The following is a 15620-nucleotide window of genomic DNA, read 5'->3' on the forward strand; positions in this document are numbered from 1 at the left end:
AATAATACTGCTGTGAGTGGGCAACCTTGTATTCTTCCTGATCTTAGTGGAAATGGTTTCAGTTTTTCACCAATGAGGATGATGTTGGCTGTGGGTTTGTCATATGGCTTTTATTATGTTGAGGAAAGTTCCCTCTGTGCCTACTTTCTGGAGGGTTTTTTATCATAAATGGGTGTTGAATTTTGTCAAAAGATCTTTCTGAATCTATTGAGATGATCCTATGTATTTTCTCCTTCAATTTGTTAATATGGTGTATCACGTTGATTGATTTGTGTATATTGAAGAATCCTTGCATTCCTGGAATAAACTCCACTTGATCATGGTGTATGATCCTTTTAATGTGCTGTTGGATTCTGTTTGCTAGTATTTTGTTGAAGATTTTTACATCTATGTTCATCAGTGATATTGGCCTGTAGTTTTCTTTCTTTGTGACAACTTTGTTTGGTTTTGGTATCAGGGTGATGGTGTGCTTGTAGACTGAGTTTGGGAGTGTTCCTCCCTCTGCTATATTTTGGAAGGGTTTGAAAATGATCGGTGTTAGCTCTTCTCTAAATGTTTGATAGAATTCGCCTGTGAAGCCATCTGGTCCTGGGCTTTTGTTTGTTGGAAGAATTTTAATCACAGTTTCAATTTCAGTGCTTGTGATTGATCTGTTCCTATTTTCTATTTCTTCCTGGTTCAGTCTTGGCAGGTTGTGCATTTCTAAGAATTTGTCCATTTCTTCCAGGTTGTCCATTTTATTGGCATAGAGTTGCTTGTAGTAATCTCTCATGATCCTCTGTATTTCTGCAGTGTCAGTTGTTACTTCTCCTTTTTCATTTCTAATTCTATTGATTTGAGTCTTCTCCCTTTTTTTCTTGATGAGTCTGGCTAATGGTTTATCATTTTATTTATGTTCTCAAAGAACCAGCTTTTAGCTTTATTGGTCTTTGCTATCATTTCCTTCATTTCTTTCTGATCTGATTTTTATGATTTCTTTCCTTCTGCTAACTTTGGGGGTGTTTTGTTCTTCTTTCTCTAATTGCTTTAGGTGCAAGTTCAGGTTGTTTACTCGAGATGTTTCCTGTTTCTTAAGGTGGGATTGTATTGCTATAAACTTTCCTCTTAGAACTGCTTTTGCTGCATCCCATAGGTTTTGGGTTGTTGTGTCTCTATTGTCATTTGTTTCTAGGTATTTTTTAATTTCCTCTTTGATTTCTTCAGTGATCACTTCGTTATTAAGTTGTGTATTGTTTAGCCTCCATGTGTTTGTATTTTTTACAGATCTTTTCCTGTTATTGATATCTAGTCTCATAGCATTGTGGTCAGAGAAGATACTTGATACAATTTCAATTTTCTTAAATTTACCAAGACTTGATTTGTGACCCAAGGTATGATCTATCCTGGAGAATGTTCCAAGAGCACTTGAGAAAAATATGTATTCTGTTGTTTTTGGATGGAATGTCCTATAAATATCAATTAAGTCCATCTTGTTTAATGTATCATTTAAAGCTTGTGTTTCCTATTTATTTTCATTTTCGATGATCTGTCCATTGGTGAAAGTGAGGCATTAAAGTCCCCTACTCTGATTGTGTTACTGTCAATTTCCCCTTTTATGGCTGTTAGCATTTGCCTTATGTATTGAGGTGCTCCTATGTTGGGTGCATAAATATTTACAATTGTTATATCTTCTTCTTGGATCCACCCCTTGATCATTATGTAGTATCCTTCTTTGTCTCTTGTAATAGTCTTTATTTTAAAGTCTATTTTGTCTGATATGAGAATTGTTTCTCCAACTTTCTTTTGATTTCCATTTGCATGGAATATCTTTTTCCATCCCCTCACTTTCAGTCTATATGTGTCCCTAGGTATGAAGTGGGTCACTTGTAGACAGCATATATATGGGTCTTGTTTTTATATCCTTCAGCCAGTCTGTGTCTTTTGGTGGGAGCGTTTAATCCAATTACATTAAAGGTAATTATCGATATGTATGTTCCTATTCTCATTTTCTTAATTGTTTTGGGTTCATTATTGTAGGTCTTTTCCTTCTCTTGTGTTTCTTGCCTAGAGAAGTTCCTTTAGCATTTGTTGTAAAGCTGGTTGGGTGGTGCTGAACTCTCTCAGCCTTTGCTTGTGTGTAAAGGATTTAATTTCTCCATCAAATCTGAATGAGATCCTTGCTGGGTAGAGTAATCTTGGTTGCAGGTTTTTCTCCTTCATCACTTTAAATATGTCCTTCCACTCCCTTCTGGCTTGCAGAATTTCTGTTGAAAGATCAGCTGTTCACCTTATGGGGATTCCCTTGTGTGTTATTTGTTGTTTTTCCTTTGCTGCTTTTAATATGTTTTCTTTGTATTTAATTTTTGATAGTTAGATTAATGTGTGTCTTTGCATTTTTCTCCTTGGATTTATCCTGTATGGGACTCTCTGTGATTCCTGGACTTGATTAACTATTTCCTTTCCCATATTAGTGAAGTTTTAAATTATAATCTCTTCAATTATAATCTCTTCTCAGTCCCTTTCTTTTTCTCTTCTTCTTCTGGGACCCTTATAATTCGAATGATGGTGCATTTAATGCTGTCCCAGAGGTCTCTGAGACTGTCCTCAGTTCTTTTCATTAATTTTTCTTTATTCTGCTCATCTGTAGTTATTTCCACTATTTTGTCTTCCAGGTCACTCATCTGTTCTTCTGCCTCAGTTATTCTGCTATTGATCCCTTCTAGATTATTTTTATTTTCTTTATTGTTTTGTTCATCATTGCTTATTTCCTCTTTATTTCTTCTAGGTCCTTGTTTATGTTTCTTGCATTTTCTGTATTCTATTTCCAAGATTTTGGATAATATTTACTATCATTATTCTGAATTCTTTTTCATGTAGACTGCCTATTTCCTCTTCATTTGTTAGGTCTGGTGGGTTTTTATTTTGCTCCTTCATCTGCTTTGTGTTTTTCTGTCTTCTCATTTTGCTTATCTTACTGTGTTTGGGGTCTCCTTTCTGCTGGGTGCAGGTTCGTAGTTCCTGTTGTTTTTGGTGTCTGTCCCCAGTCACTAATATTGGTTCAGTGGGTTGTGTCGGCCCCCTGGTGGAGGGGACTAGTGCCTGTATTCCAGTGGATGAGGCTCGACCTTGTCTTTCTGGTGGACAGGTCCATGTCTGGTGGTGTGTTTTGGGGTGTCTGTGGACTTATTATGATTTTAGGCAGCCTCTCTTCTAATGGGTGGTGTTGTGTTCCTGTCTTGCTAATTGTTTGGCATAGGGTGTCTAGCACTGTAGCTTACTGGTCATTGAGTGAAGCTGGGTGCTGGTGTTGAGTTGGAGATCTCTGCGAGATTTTCACTGTTTGATATTACATGGAGCTGGGAAGTCTCTTGTAGACCAGTGTCCTGAAGTTGGCTCTCCCACCTCAGAGGCACAGCACTAACTCCTGGGTGGAGCACCAAAAGCCTTTCATCTACACGTTTGCAACCTTGCCCGCTGACCATGCTCACTCAATGCTCACAGAGTCTGGCACTGGGTAGGGGTTGGGCTTCAGTGACCCTTCCTCACTCCCAGCCTCTCTACTGCGGTGTCCTTGGCATCATCTCCGCTGCTGCTGCCACGCCCTCTTTCTCTGGGCTCCTGTTCCTCTGTGGGCACCTGCCACTACCCACTGCTGGCACCCAGCCCCAGCTGACCGAGCCTGCAGAATTGGAAACCAGACAAACAATGCAGCAGTTAGGGCGAGGTTTAGCCCAGAGTCTCTGTTAGGGAAATTTTCTACTATAATCTTTTCCAGTATTTTCTTGTGTCCTTTCCCTATCTCTTTTCCTTCTGGGACCCCTATAATGCAAATGTTGGTGTGTATAATGTTGTCCCAGGGGTCTCTTAGGCAGTCTTCATTTCTTTTCATTCTTTTTTCCTCATTCTGTTCTGCAGCAGTGAATTTCACCATTCTGTCTTCCATGTCACTTATCCGTTCTTCTTCCTCAGCTATTCTGCTATTGATTGTTTCTAGTGTATTTTTCATTTCAGTTATTGTATTGTTCATCTCTGTTTGTTCTATAATTCTTCTAGGTGTTTGTTCTTTAATTCTTCTAGGTTTTTGTTAAACATTTTTTGCATCTTCTCGATCTTTGCCTCCATTCTTTTTCCGAGGTCCTGGATCATCTTCACTATCATTATTCTGAATTATTTTTCTGGTAAGTTGCCTATTTCCACTTCATTTAGTTGTGTTTTTGGGGCTTTATCTTGTTCCTTCATCTGGTACATAGTCCTCTCCCTTTTCATTTTGTCTACCTTTCTGTGAATGTGGTTTTCCTTCCACAGGCTGCAGGATTATAGTTTTCTTGCTTCTGCTGTCTGCCCTCTGGTGGATGAGGCCATTGAAGAAGCTTGTGAAAACTTCCTGATGGGAAGGGCTGGTGATGGGCAGAGCTGGGTGTTTCTCTGGTGGACAGAACTCAGTAAAACTTTAATCTGCTTGTCTTCTGATGGGTGGGCCTGAGTTCCCTCCCCTTTGGTTGTTTGGCCTGAGGCAATCCAGCACTGGACCCTACTTGTTCTTTGGTGAGGCTAATTGTGGACCCTGGGAGGGCTCACACCAAGAGTACATCCCAGAACTTCTGCTGCCAGTGTCCTTGTCCCCGTGGTGAGCCACAACAACACACACAGCCCACACCTCTGCAGGAGACCTTCCAGAACTAGCAGTTATGTCTGGTTCAGTCTCCTATGGTGTCACTGCTTGTTCCTCTGGGTCCTGATGCACACCTACTTTGTGTGTGCTCTCCAAAGGTGGAGTCTGTGTTTCCCCCAGTCCTGTCGATGTCCTGCAATCAAATCCTGCTACACTTCAAAGTCTGATTCTCTGGGAATTCCTCCACCTGTTGCCAGACACCCAGGTTGGGAAATCTGATATGGAGCTCAGAACCTTCACTCCAGTGGTTGCATTTCTGTGGTACAAGTGTTCTCCAGTTTGTGAGTCAGCCACCCAGCGGTTATGGGATTTGATTTTATTGTGATTGTGCCCCTCCTACCATCTCACTGTGGCTTCTCCTTTGTCTTTGGATGTGGAGTATATTTTTTGGTGAGTTCCAGTGTCTTCCCTTTGATGATTGTTCAGTAGTTAGTTGTAATTCTAGTGCTCTTGCAAGAGGGAGTGAGTGCATGTACTTCTACTCTGCCGTCTTGAACCAATCTCCTCTCTGTTAATTAATTTTGTTCCTGAACTCGTTGCACTGCCTTTCTGAGTTGTCTTATAGCTCATTGTGTTCCTTCATGACAGCCATTTTGAATTCTCTATCAGTTAGATTGCATTAATCCATGACTTTAATTTCTAGATAATTTTCATTTTCTTTTTGTGAAACCATATTACTGTGGTTTTTCCTGGTGTTTGATGTGTTGTTAGTCTGCCAGCATATTTAAAGTAGTGAAAAGCTTTCTTCTTTAGGTAAAGCTTTTATTTTTCTTGATTCTAACCATTCTTCAAGTTAGTAATTAAAGGCTTTTTTTGTTTTCAGTAGGTGGTGCTATAGCACAAGTTTTTGGTTTCTCTTACCGGAACTGCCTCTAGTTGTATTTGAGAATCAGCATGTTCCACCCCACTGTCTCTGGCAGAGGTTTTCCCCAATGTCTACATTGAGGCTGCTTGTGCCTCCAGGTGGCTGGTGCTTTACTGCTGCTCTACCTCCCTGGGACACTGGAATGGCAGGTGCTTCCATTGCTTCACCACCACAGGGTGAGTGGGGGAGAGGCCAGAGACAGGGGTGTCTCTGCATTGTCCAGGTTTGTTGGATTTATGGGTGCTGCTGCTACAGGTGTTGGGTTAGCAGAGTCACGCTGGTGCCTCTGTGGCTAGAGAGACAGGGTAGCAGGCCTTGGTATCTCTGCTGCCAGGTTCCCTGCAGCAATGGTGCTGCTGTAGCTGGGAGGCCAGAGTTGTGTGCACTGCCTCTCCTGCTTCTACTGGGTTCTCTGGGGCTGCAGGCTCTGCCACCACAGCCAGGGGTTTGGGGTCACAGGTGCCACCTCTGCTCCTCCTCTGGCTCTGCCTTATATATGTGTTCTGTACACCATTAGATGTACAGATGTATGGAATTCTTGAGTGTCCTGGTGCGTTGGGCAGAGACACTTTTCTTGAGTTATGGATGTTTTACTGGTTGTATGTTGAAGGGAAGAGACAATGGGAGCATCTCATTCTACCATGATGTTGACATCACTTCTGTCATGAATTTTAAAACTAAACAACATTTTACAAGATACTGTAAAATAAATAATTATTATTTTTTATAGTTTATATGAAATTATCCTTGTCATTATAATCAAGGTGCTATAGTAGTAATTAAAAGAAAATTTTCAAAAATTATTTAACTTTTTCCTTTATACTGTACATTTAACGTTATCAATGTAAAGGAACATAATTGTTTCCTCTGTATTAACGTTTGAGAATTTTCATTTTGATATGTTCGTATCATGCTAGATTTATACTTATAATCTGATTCTTAATATGTCATCTAAACTGATCAACAAATTATTTTAAGAGCTTTAATTTGTATTTATTTATCACTATTATTTTTCTGTTAATTCAATATAGAACATATCCTCCTCAGTAGCTATCTAGGCAGCAGGATAAGAACACGTCAGAATAGTCATTCACAATTAAACTTCCTGCCTTATTTTTCATCAGGGTTTTTGTTTTCTCATTTTGAATTGGGCTGAGAAGGTATTTAATTTATATATTTAGAAAGAGGACTGCTAGCCAGGCATATCTAGCTAACTCAAAACATTCAGTCATTTCTCCTTTAAGTAACAGAGTATTATCTTGATAATTGATTGACATATATCACATTTATAGCTATATGCAGGTGATGTGGTTATTAATAAAGTTTTGCTACATTACAACTGCTTTAGAATCAAGATATGGACCTATTTGTATGTTATAATTACTTTAACAATGTGTTTGCTGCCAGATACGTATCAGTCAACTATGGCCACAATAATGTTGGACAACAAACCACCCCAAATGCAGTGGCTTAAAACAAAGCATTTACTTTTACTTATATACATGCATACATTGGCTTAGGTCAGCTGATCTAGACTGAATTCAGCTGGGCTTGACTCCAAATCACAGGCTGATTCTAAGTCAGGTTGATTTGTCTCTTACCATCTCTGGACCAGTGAAATATCCAAGAATGTTCTTTTCATGGTATCTTATTCTGTTCCTGTTACTAGAACAAAATACCACAGACTGGGTGGATTATAAACAGTAAAAACTTATTGCTTAAAGTTCTGGAGCCTGGAAGTCAGAGATCAGGATGCCAGCATGGCCAGGTGAGGGCTCTCTTCAAGGTTGCAGACTTCTCATTGTGTGCTCTGATGACCAAAGGGGCTAGGGATTTCTCTGTGGCCTCTTTTATAAGGCAATCTCATTCATGAGAGTTCCACCCTCATGACTCAGGCAGTTCCCAAAGACCTCGTCTCCTAATACCATCAATTTTGGGGGTTAGGAGTTTAACATACACATTTTAGGGGGATACAAACATTCAGACCATAGCACAGGGAAATGTCAGAAGTCTCAAACCTTTGTTTTTATCATGGCATAAAATACCGTGTCATGGTGTGGTACCATTAATCATAGCAAGTCACATATTCAAGCCCAACATCACGGGGGTGGGAAAGTATACTCTGCCCACAGTGTGGGGAAAAGGGAGGAAATATTTGGTGAACATAATCTAACTTATCACAACTTGGAGGGTCTTTTTTAAAATTTGTGATCTGAAATTCACTAGTAGGCAGAGTCTGTCTTAAAATCTGTCGTTGGAGGAATGTTTTAGAAGAACCTCAGATATCTTGATGTAAAGCAACCTCAAACCATGTGCCCAGAGGCAATATTGCAGTGAGGCTCCATTGCACCTAAAGTGCATATTTATTTCAATGTAAAACAATAAGCTCAGGTGGAACTTGAACATCCACAGAGAAACATGCCGGCAATCAAACGCTTAAATGAATAGCATATGCACAAATTGGTGACAGTCAGCATTACCCCTCTGCACATTTGTGAGCTCTTTGGAACTAAGGTAATACATACTCTTGACAGAAAATTCACTTTCTGTCAACTGCTCAATTTTACCTCAAATACTCCCTCTTCTTTAACTTCCTTCATATGTGTTCATGCCTCATAGTGCTGTGGTTCATTTGAAAAAATTGTCTTAGAAAATAATATGCTATCAGTTTCTTGGTTGAATGTATAGAAGAAAGCAAAAAAAATGCAGGGAGCTGCTGTTTGGGTGACAGGTTTTCTATTTTTTACCAGGTAAGTAGCAGTGGGGGTTGTCCTTGAGAACATTAGAAGAGCCACAGGTAGAAGGCATTCTTTATCTAGATAGGGGAAAAACAAGTGTTTACTTTGGATGTTCCACTGGAATATTTTGAATATTGAGGAAATGGAATATAGGAATTGCTCACAGAACTCTGTCTTTTCTGAGCAAATTTGATATGTCAGATAGTCCTAAAATCCACCCACCTGTTGATGATTGCACTGCAAAATCTATTGCTTGAGAAATGTGGGACGAAAAATGATGTCGTCTTTCTGGTAGTGTAATAGCCAAGTGAATTACTTAATATATTTTATACTCCCCTTCCCTTCTCATTCACATACTATATTAAAATTTCATTACCTAAGTGAAAGAATGAGCCTGCCATTAGCACAAATGAGAATTTTAGATGATAAATGTCAATGTTTATTGTGAGGCATAATGCATGTAAAGCTTTTGCAAGGTTGTTAAATGTATCATGAGACAGATTTTGTAAATCATATTTTGCTCACTTCCTTATTATAATCCAAAGTAAATGTTACATACAAAGAAAAAAGTGGATCATGTCTCATGCTGGGGTATGTTTCTTGAAAGCACATTGGTTGTGTTTTAAGTATGTCACTTCATAAGTAGGCATAAAATGTATCACTTATGAGATGAATTTTTTAAAAGGAAGGTTAACTCTCTAAGTCAGGATGATGGGTTTATTAAAGGAGAGAAAATCCTTTCCCATGAATTTTCTAGGACCCAGACATTATAATTTTTAGATTTCATTTGATGCTCTCTTTCAGAGACTGGATGCTTTTGGTGAATCACTTTAAGGAACTGAATCTATATTTGGATGATTTGACACCAGCACTTCAACTTTTGTGCATTATTTAAATAACAGCCCAATTTAACCCGAGCTCTTATCTTTCAAGAATTTAAAATACTCTCAGAATTTTTTTTTTTAAATTTGCATGATATACAACTTCCATATACAATTTCCAAAACAGAGTACCTGGCACCTTGGAGAAACTTAATAATTTTTGAATTGAAGTGAAATCTAGTTTGAAAGTCATCTGGAGTTAGTGCTTAAAGTTCTGGATTTTAGTTCCAGTGGTACACTGGTGCAGGCAATAATAACATCAACTACCCATGTGTTTAACTATCTAGAACTTCCTGTGTTTCACAGTCTTAATCTGTAAATGGGGATAATTTCTTAACTCAACGGGTTGGAGTGACAATAGAATAATTCAGCAAATATGAAATTATCTTTGAAAGACTAAAACACTATACAGATGTGCAGTAAAACTATATAGCTTCTTACTGTGCTTTGAAGTTTCGGGTTAAATCTTTACTATAATGGTGACTTTTGACTACAACAGTGGTGACTTTTGACTATATAAATATAATAGATTTCTAACAGACAGAGTCCAATTTATGTTACTGAGGTTTTGTTTTTCATTTTACTTGTTTCTCTTTGGAAAGATAACTGCATGAAATCTATCCCAGCCACAATAAGAAAATTTATATTTTTCCTAAGATAATTATGTTTTAATTTTTATTATAAATATAATACATACATATAATTTAAAATTAGGGAAATACAGTTAAACACAAAAATGCAGTTAAAGAAAAAGTAGAAAATTTAAATCACCTATAATCCATAACATATCTAGAGGTATAGCCTCCCAGTTTTATTTTGAGTACTTGTTTGTATGTGTGTATACACAAAACATACTCCTTTTCTTTCACAAAAAACTGTTTTGTGACTTTAAAAAAATTTACTGTCCACATTGGACATTTTTCCAAGCCATGAAATACTTTTCTTTTATGTATTTTTGTGGCTGTTCATATTGTTGTATGACTGTACCATACTTTATTTTACCTATTCCCTATTGTCAAATATTTAGTTGCTTTCCATTTTTATTATTATGATAAATAGTGCTGCAGAGAACACATCTACAGCAAGTTATTTACCAGGAACTTGGTATATTTCTGCATTTATTCAAGTCTTCTTTTTCATTTCTCAATGAAGTTTTATAACTTGCATAGGACTTGGGTAGTACTTATATATATATTTTTTCACTTTATTAAACTACCTCATTAGTTATTAGTTTTAGAAGTGTTATTCTAGTCCCTTCAGGATTTCCAAGTAGTTAAGAATGTCCAACTGTGTCTCTTTTTAACACCTTTTATCCTTTATTGCAGTAGCTTACACTAAAAGACAAAGTCTAATAGTGGTGATAGCAGACATTGTCAGGTTGTTTTCACTTTTACGATCACGTTTCTATTAAAATGTCAAATGCTAGTTTGAGGTTAGTATTATTTATCATGTTAAAGAGGGTTAGCAATACATTTTTTAAAGTATAGAATAGATGTTGGGCTTTACCAAATGCCCTTTTTGACACCTAACAATCATACAGCTTTTGTCTTTTGACCTAATGACAGGATTAGTTCGAATAAGGGTTCATGTAGTATAGTTAGCTGTGAAATTGTGGAATGAGGACGATACTCAGAGATAGAAAAAAAATGCTGGGAATATAGAATTCTGAAGCTTATTCAATTAACCACCCTGTACAAAGTCATTTAACTGTTTTAAAATTTAGTTTCGGGCTTCCCTGGTGGCGCAGTGGTTGAGAGTCCGCCTGCCAATGCAGGGGACACGGGTTCGTGCCCCAGTCCGGGAAGATCCCACATGCTGCGGAGCAGCTGGGCCCTTGAGCCATGGCCGTTGAGCCTGCGCGTCCGGAGCCTGTGCTCTGCAATGGGAGAGGCCACAACAGTGAGAGGCCCACATACCGCAAAAAAAAAAAAAAAAAAAAAAAAATTAGTTTCTTCTTTAAAATGGAAGCACTAAATCTCTCACAGAACTAATACTATGGACATGGAAGTGTTTTTTAGACTGTGATGTTTAAATATCAGGTTGGTCTCTATAATTTTATTTAGCTGCACCCTAATCAGTTTTCAAAGTCCAAACACTAGCACGGGGTTAGTGTTTCTTTTGTGGAGGGTCTTTTGATTTTCCTAGCTGCAAAGTGGTTATTTTTGTTTGTTCATTTGTTTGTTTTGTTTTTAAGTTCAGCTGAAGTAATACACACAAAGAAGTGCACACATCATAAATTAAAACCTTGGGTATTATGACAAAGAGTGCGCAGTCATGTGTCTGCCTTCTAGCTCAAGAAACAGAAAATCACCAGCATTCTAGAAGGGTAAGATATGATTCCACTTATAAGCTGTTAATTTCACCTGAATCTTTTCTGGACACCAGACTCTGGCTACTGCTCATCTGCATGATTCAGAAGGCAGCATTTTGGCAGAAGAAGTTTCAGGAGGAGGAGTCGTTAGGCATTTCAAATCAGGATTTGAGGACTAATCAAACAGTAGGATGCTAGGGCCTTTTCCACAATAAAGAGCAGTCTTCTCAAAAGTCAACTCTTTGTTACCTTCTTCAGCAGGTTTATTGCCTTCATCTTAATGCCCTGATATTTGAAATTTAAAAACAAAAGAGGCTACAATACTAAAAAAATTAAATAAAGTTCAAGTTGGTAAACATGAGACCATGCCTTGTCATTTTGAGATTTCTTTAAAATGTTCTTGAATTTCTGATTCACATAATTCAGTGTGCTTGAATGTTTTAGGAGAGTTATCAAATTACTTCATTTTACTTCACAGACTCCTATGACTCAGCCAAATATTAGAAAAAAAAAACAAGACCTAGAGAAACAGGTTGCATAAAATCATTCGTTCAATCGTCTAAATAAAATTCCAAGCCCCTTACTTTTTAGGTGAGCACCATCTGCAGTGTAGGATCTCAGTAACTCTTTAGCAAGTTCCATTTTTTTAATATATAGTGCAGGGCCTCCCTGGTGGCGCAGTGGTTGAGAGTCCGCCTGCCGATGCAGGGGATACGGGTTCGTGCCCCGGTCTGGGAGGATCCCATATGCCGCGGAGCGGCTGGGCCCATGAGCCATGGCCGCTGGGCCTGCGCATCCGGAGCCTGTGCTCCGCAACGGGAGAGGCCACAACAGTGAGAGGCCCGCATACCGCAAAAAAGAAAAAAAAAAAAAAAAAAAAAAAAAGAAAATATATAGTGCAATTTCTCTTTCAAGCTTGGGGAAATGATGTTGATGTCTTGGTGAAAGGATGGAGGGGTGAATGACACACCCTTAGTAGCACTGATTCTCCACTCTGTTGCCTCACATTGTGACATCCACTTATAAAAAATGCTGGAAAAAAGTCAGGATTTGGGAAAGCTGCTCAGTGTGTCTCAAGAAACTAAAGAGTAAACCCACTACAGTTTGCCTGATTCCTATTACGGCATATGTAGTTCTGACATTTGAAATAAAGTATATTATTGTAATTGGGGAAACAAACCAACTATTACATCATTACTGGTGAAAATATGTACACATTTCACACACCTCCAGTTTCATGTGTACAAGAAAATGTAACATTTTTTTGAACGTGTCTAATTTCATGAAGGCTTAAATACCATCTCAGCATAGCAGAGGCCATGTGGAATCTCCTGCTTTGCTTTTCTGCTGAAACAGTCCTCCCTTGTTGGAGAGACACTTCTGATTTCAAGGTGTAGTCAGATGGGTCATGGGTGGGGAATAGGGGTATAAGTATGGGAGCAAGGAATTTTGGGTGAAAAGAAACTCTGGTTATTACCTAAAATTATTATCCCGTCACACAGACGTACAAGGCCAAATTGTTATTCACAGGACTGTAGCATAGAGATTCTGCACCAAACTGTTGAAAGGGAAATCTTATTCTCTTCATTTTCTCTTTTCCTCAATCCCCACCCACTAACAGGTGAATAATTAGGCTCATTTCCATTTAATAATGCACTGTGTGGGAATAGATATGCATTTAGAGAGTGATTAACAGAGAAACTTGACACTTTTGCTTCTAGAAAAATAATGGTTGAGGATTTAGCAAACACACAGAAAACTACAGATATTCCAAATTCAGCCTGGGAGCTTAATATCCTGTAGAACATGGCTTCTCACACCAATCTCTTTTAGCAATAAGTTTCCTGCCCTAAATGATCCCAGGCAGAACAGGTGGAAACTTTCAATTGCTTAGAAACCATGGAAAGTGATAGACATGCCTGGAACCTTGTCTATCCTGGACTATTTAAAGGAATTTTCTCTGGATGGTACATGGTCAGAGGTAACAGGCAGAGTGGTGGAGTTCAACATATCCACTATTTTGGATCCTGGGCAACTACATATAAAAATATCAGCAGATTGAAGACTAGTTAAACTGAAGATTGAATTTGGTAATTGCTTAGAATAAAATTGTATGGGATTTGAAAAAGTTAAGGTCTTTGTTTGTGTAAAATTGCCCCCATTAACTGAAACATTCTCAACTAATGCTGCATGAAATCACATTTCTTTCCCTTACAAGTTAGTCCTGCTATTACATGTCCTTGGAACCGTTGACTTTTTGAAATTTTCTTTCTAAACGCCCCCCCCCCAATAACTTACTTTGTGAAAAGGCAGACGAAAAAGAAGAGGGCAAAAATTTAAGTAAGGTTGTATTGACTTTCCTTGGGATGGCATTTTTATTGGGATTTATGAATGATTGTGGAGAAATCATTTTAGAGTTGGAAAGGAATTTACAGAGGTCATCAAATACAAGTTCCTTATTTAATAAATGTATGTGCACACTGCACTATATATCAATTAGACTAAAGTTCAAAGCACAATACCTCATATGAACATTACCTCTAGAGGAGAGTGATAGGCATAACATTTTCTATTTTTAGAAATATTTGGTCTGCATTATAAAGGATATCTCAGAGACAAGAGTCACTATCCCTTGATCATTGATGTAGAAGGTAAATGTCTTTAAGGTCATTGAGTTTGGGGATGTCTGAGGCTGTCCTTGCCTGGGCTACTGGTGTTTGCATGGTCCCTTGTATGCTTGTCCCTATTGGTTCTCAGGTACTTATATTTGCAGCAGTTATTGAAGACCAAGTTTTAAGCTCTAAGATGAACTTGGTTTGATCATGAATTGCCTATGAGTTCCTTTGGCATTCTACGAAGATTTCAGGGCCAATTATTTTTACAGAGTGAATTTGGTAAATCGGCCCTCAGAACATTAAAAAATTCCAGCAGAATGAGTGGACTCCAATGCAGCTGCTTACTTGCATTTATGAGTCGAAAAGAAACATAGCTTTGGCCTTTGACACATTTGGTTAACTTGTACAGGTCAAGGAACTCTTTCTCTGTAATGGAGGTACTTTTCATTAATAAACAAACACAAAAAATTTTATGTTTGAAGAACTTAATCTGACTGACTTGGAAAGGCTTAATGTGGATTTACAAGTATTTTGTGATTAAGTGGATGTTACCTGTTATGTCTAGTGGTTTCTGTTTTCTAGTTATAAGTCAGTTTATTTCACAAATACCCTCTCAGGAAGGAAATCTGTATTCAACTCCCTTCTCTCTTCCCTTAACACGACTCTCCAAATAGTCACTTACTCATTCACTCATTCAATTGGTCAGTCGCTTATTCACAACTGTACAATAAGCTCCTTTTATGCTCCAAGCACTGTATAAGCTGCTATTCAGACAATAAAGTATATATATATGAGTCATAATTTTTTCTGTCAAGAATTTATAGTCTTTGAGCAGCAGTAAGATGTATGCAAATAACTATGATGTGAGCTATCATAATGGGAAGTGTTAAGAGGTATTTTGGAGTTAAAAGAGGGAGTAAGATATTAACCCCACTGTATTTGTAGATGCTGCCTATATTTATGTGTGTGTATTCCACACATATGTGAGGTGTGTATACACAAATATGCATAATATGTATATAAATATATATAGTGTGTACACATACATATAAGGTGTATATCTACATACACATATATACACATGTATGTATAATGTGTGTATATACATATATACATATGTGTAAAATATATATATATAGTGTGTGTGTGTCTGTTCTGTGTGTGCACCTTCGGAGGTAATACTTTTGTGTTTTGTTTTGTTACTATGTTAAAAGAGCCCCTTCAAGTATTATCAGGAAAAGTGATTAACTTAAAGAGTTACCAGACCAATCAATATCACTTGTTCAAAATTCCATTGCTTAGCCCTATGTGTGAAATTGATGACTTTCCACTTTGTTCTCTTTGTATCTGAGCACAAACATGTGGACAGTGCTCTGGAATGGTAAGCATTCCCTCTTGTCCTATAAGCTATACAATTTTTATCTTTAGAACCTCAAACCTAACACAGAATCAGAAAATTCTATTGAATGAATTACCTTGCGCATCCCAGGGAAGTAGCACCCCTCCATCAGCCAGGGGTCACTTTGAACACTGTAATAAATATCCAAAATAATGTTGAT

The sequence above is a fragment of the Mesoplodon densirostris genome, chromosome 5 (genome assembly GCF_025265405.1).
Source record: "Mesoplodon densirostris isolate mMesDen1 chromosome 5, mMesDen1 primary haplotype, whole genome shotgun sequence".
In the NCBI taxonomy this organism is placed as follows: Eukaryota; Metazoa; Chordata; class Mammalia; order Artiodactyla; family Ziphiidae; genus Mesoplodon; species Mesoplodon densirostris.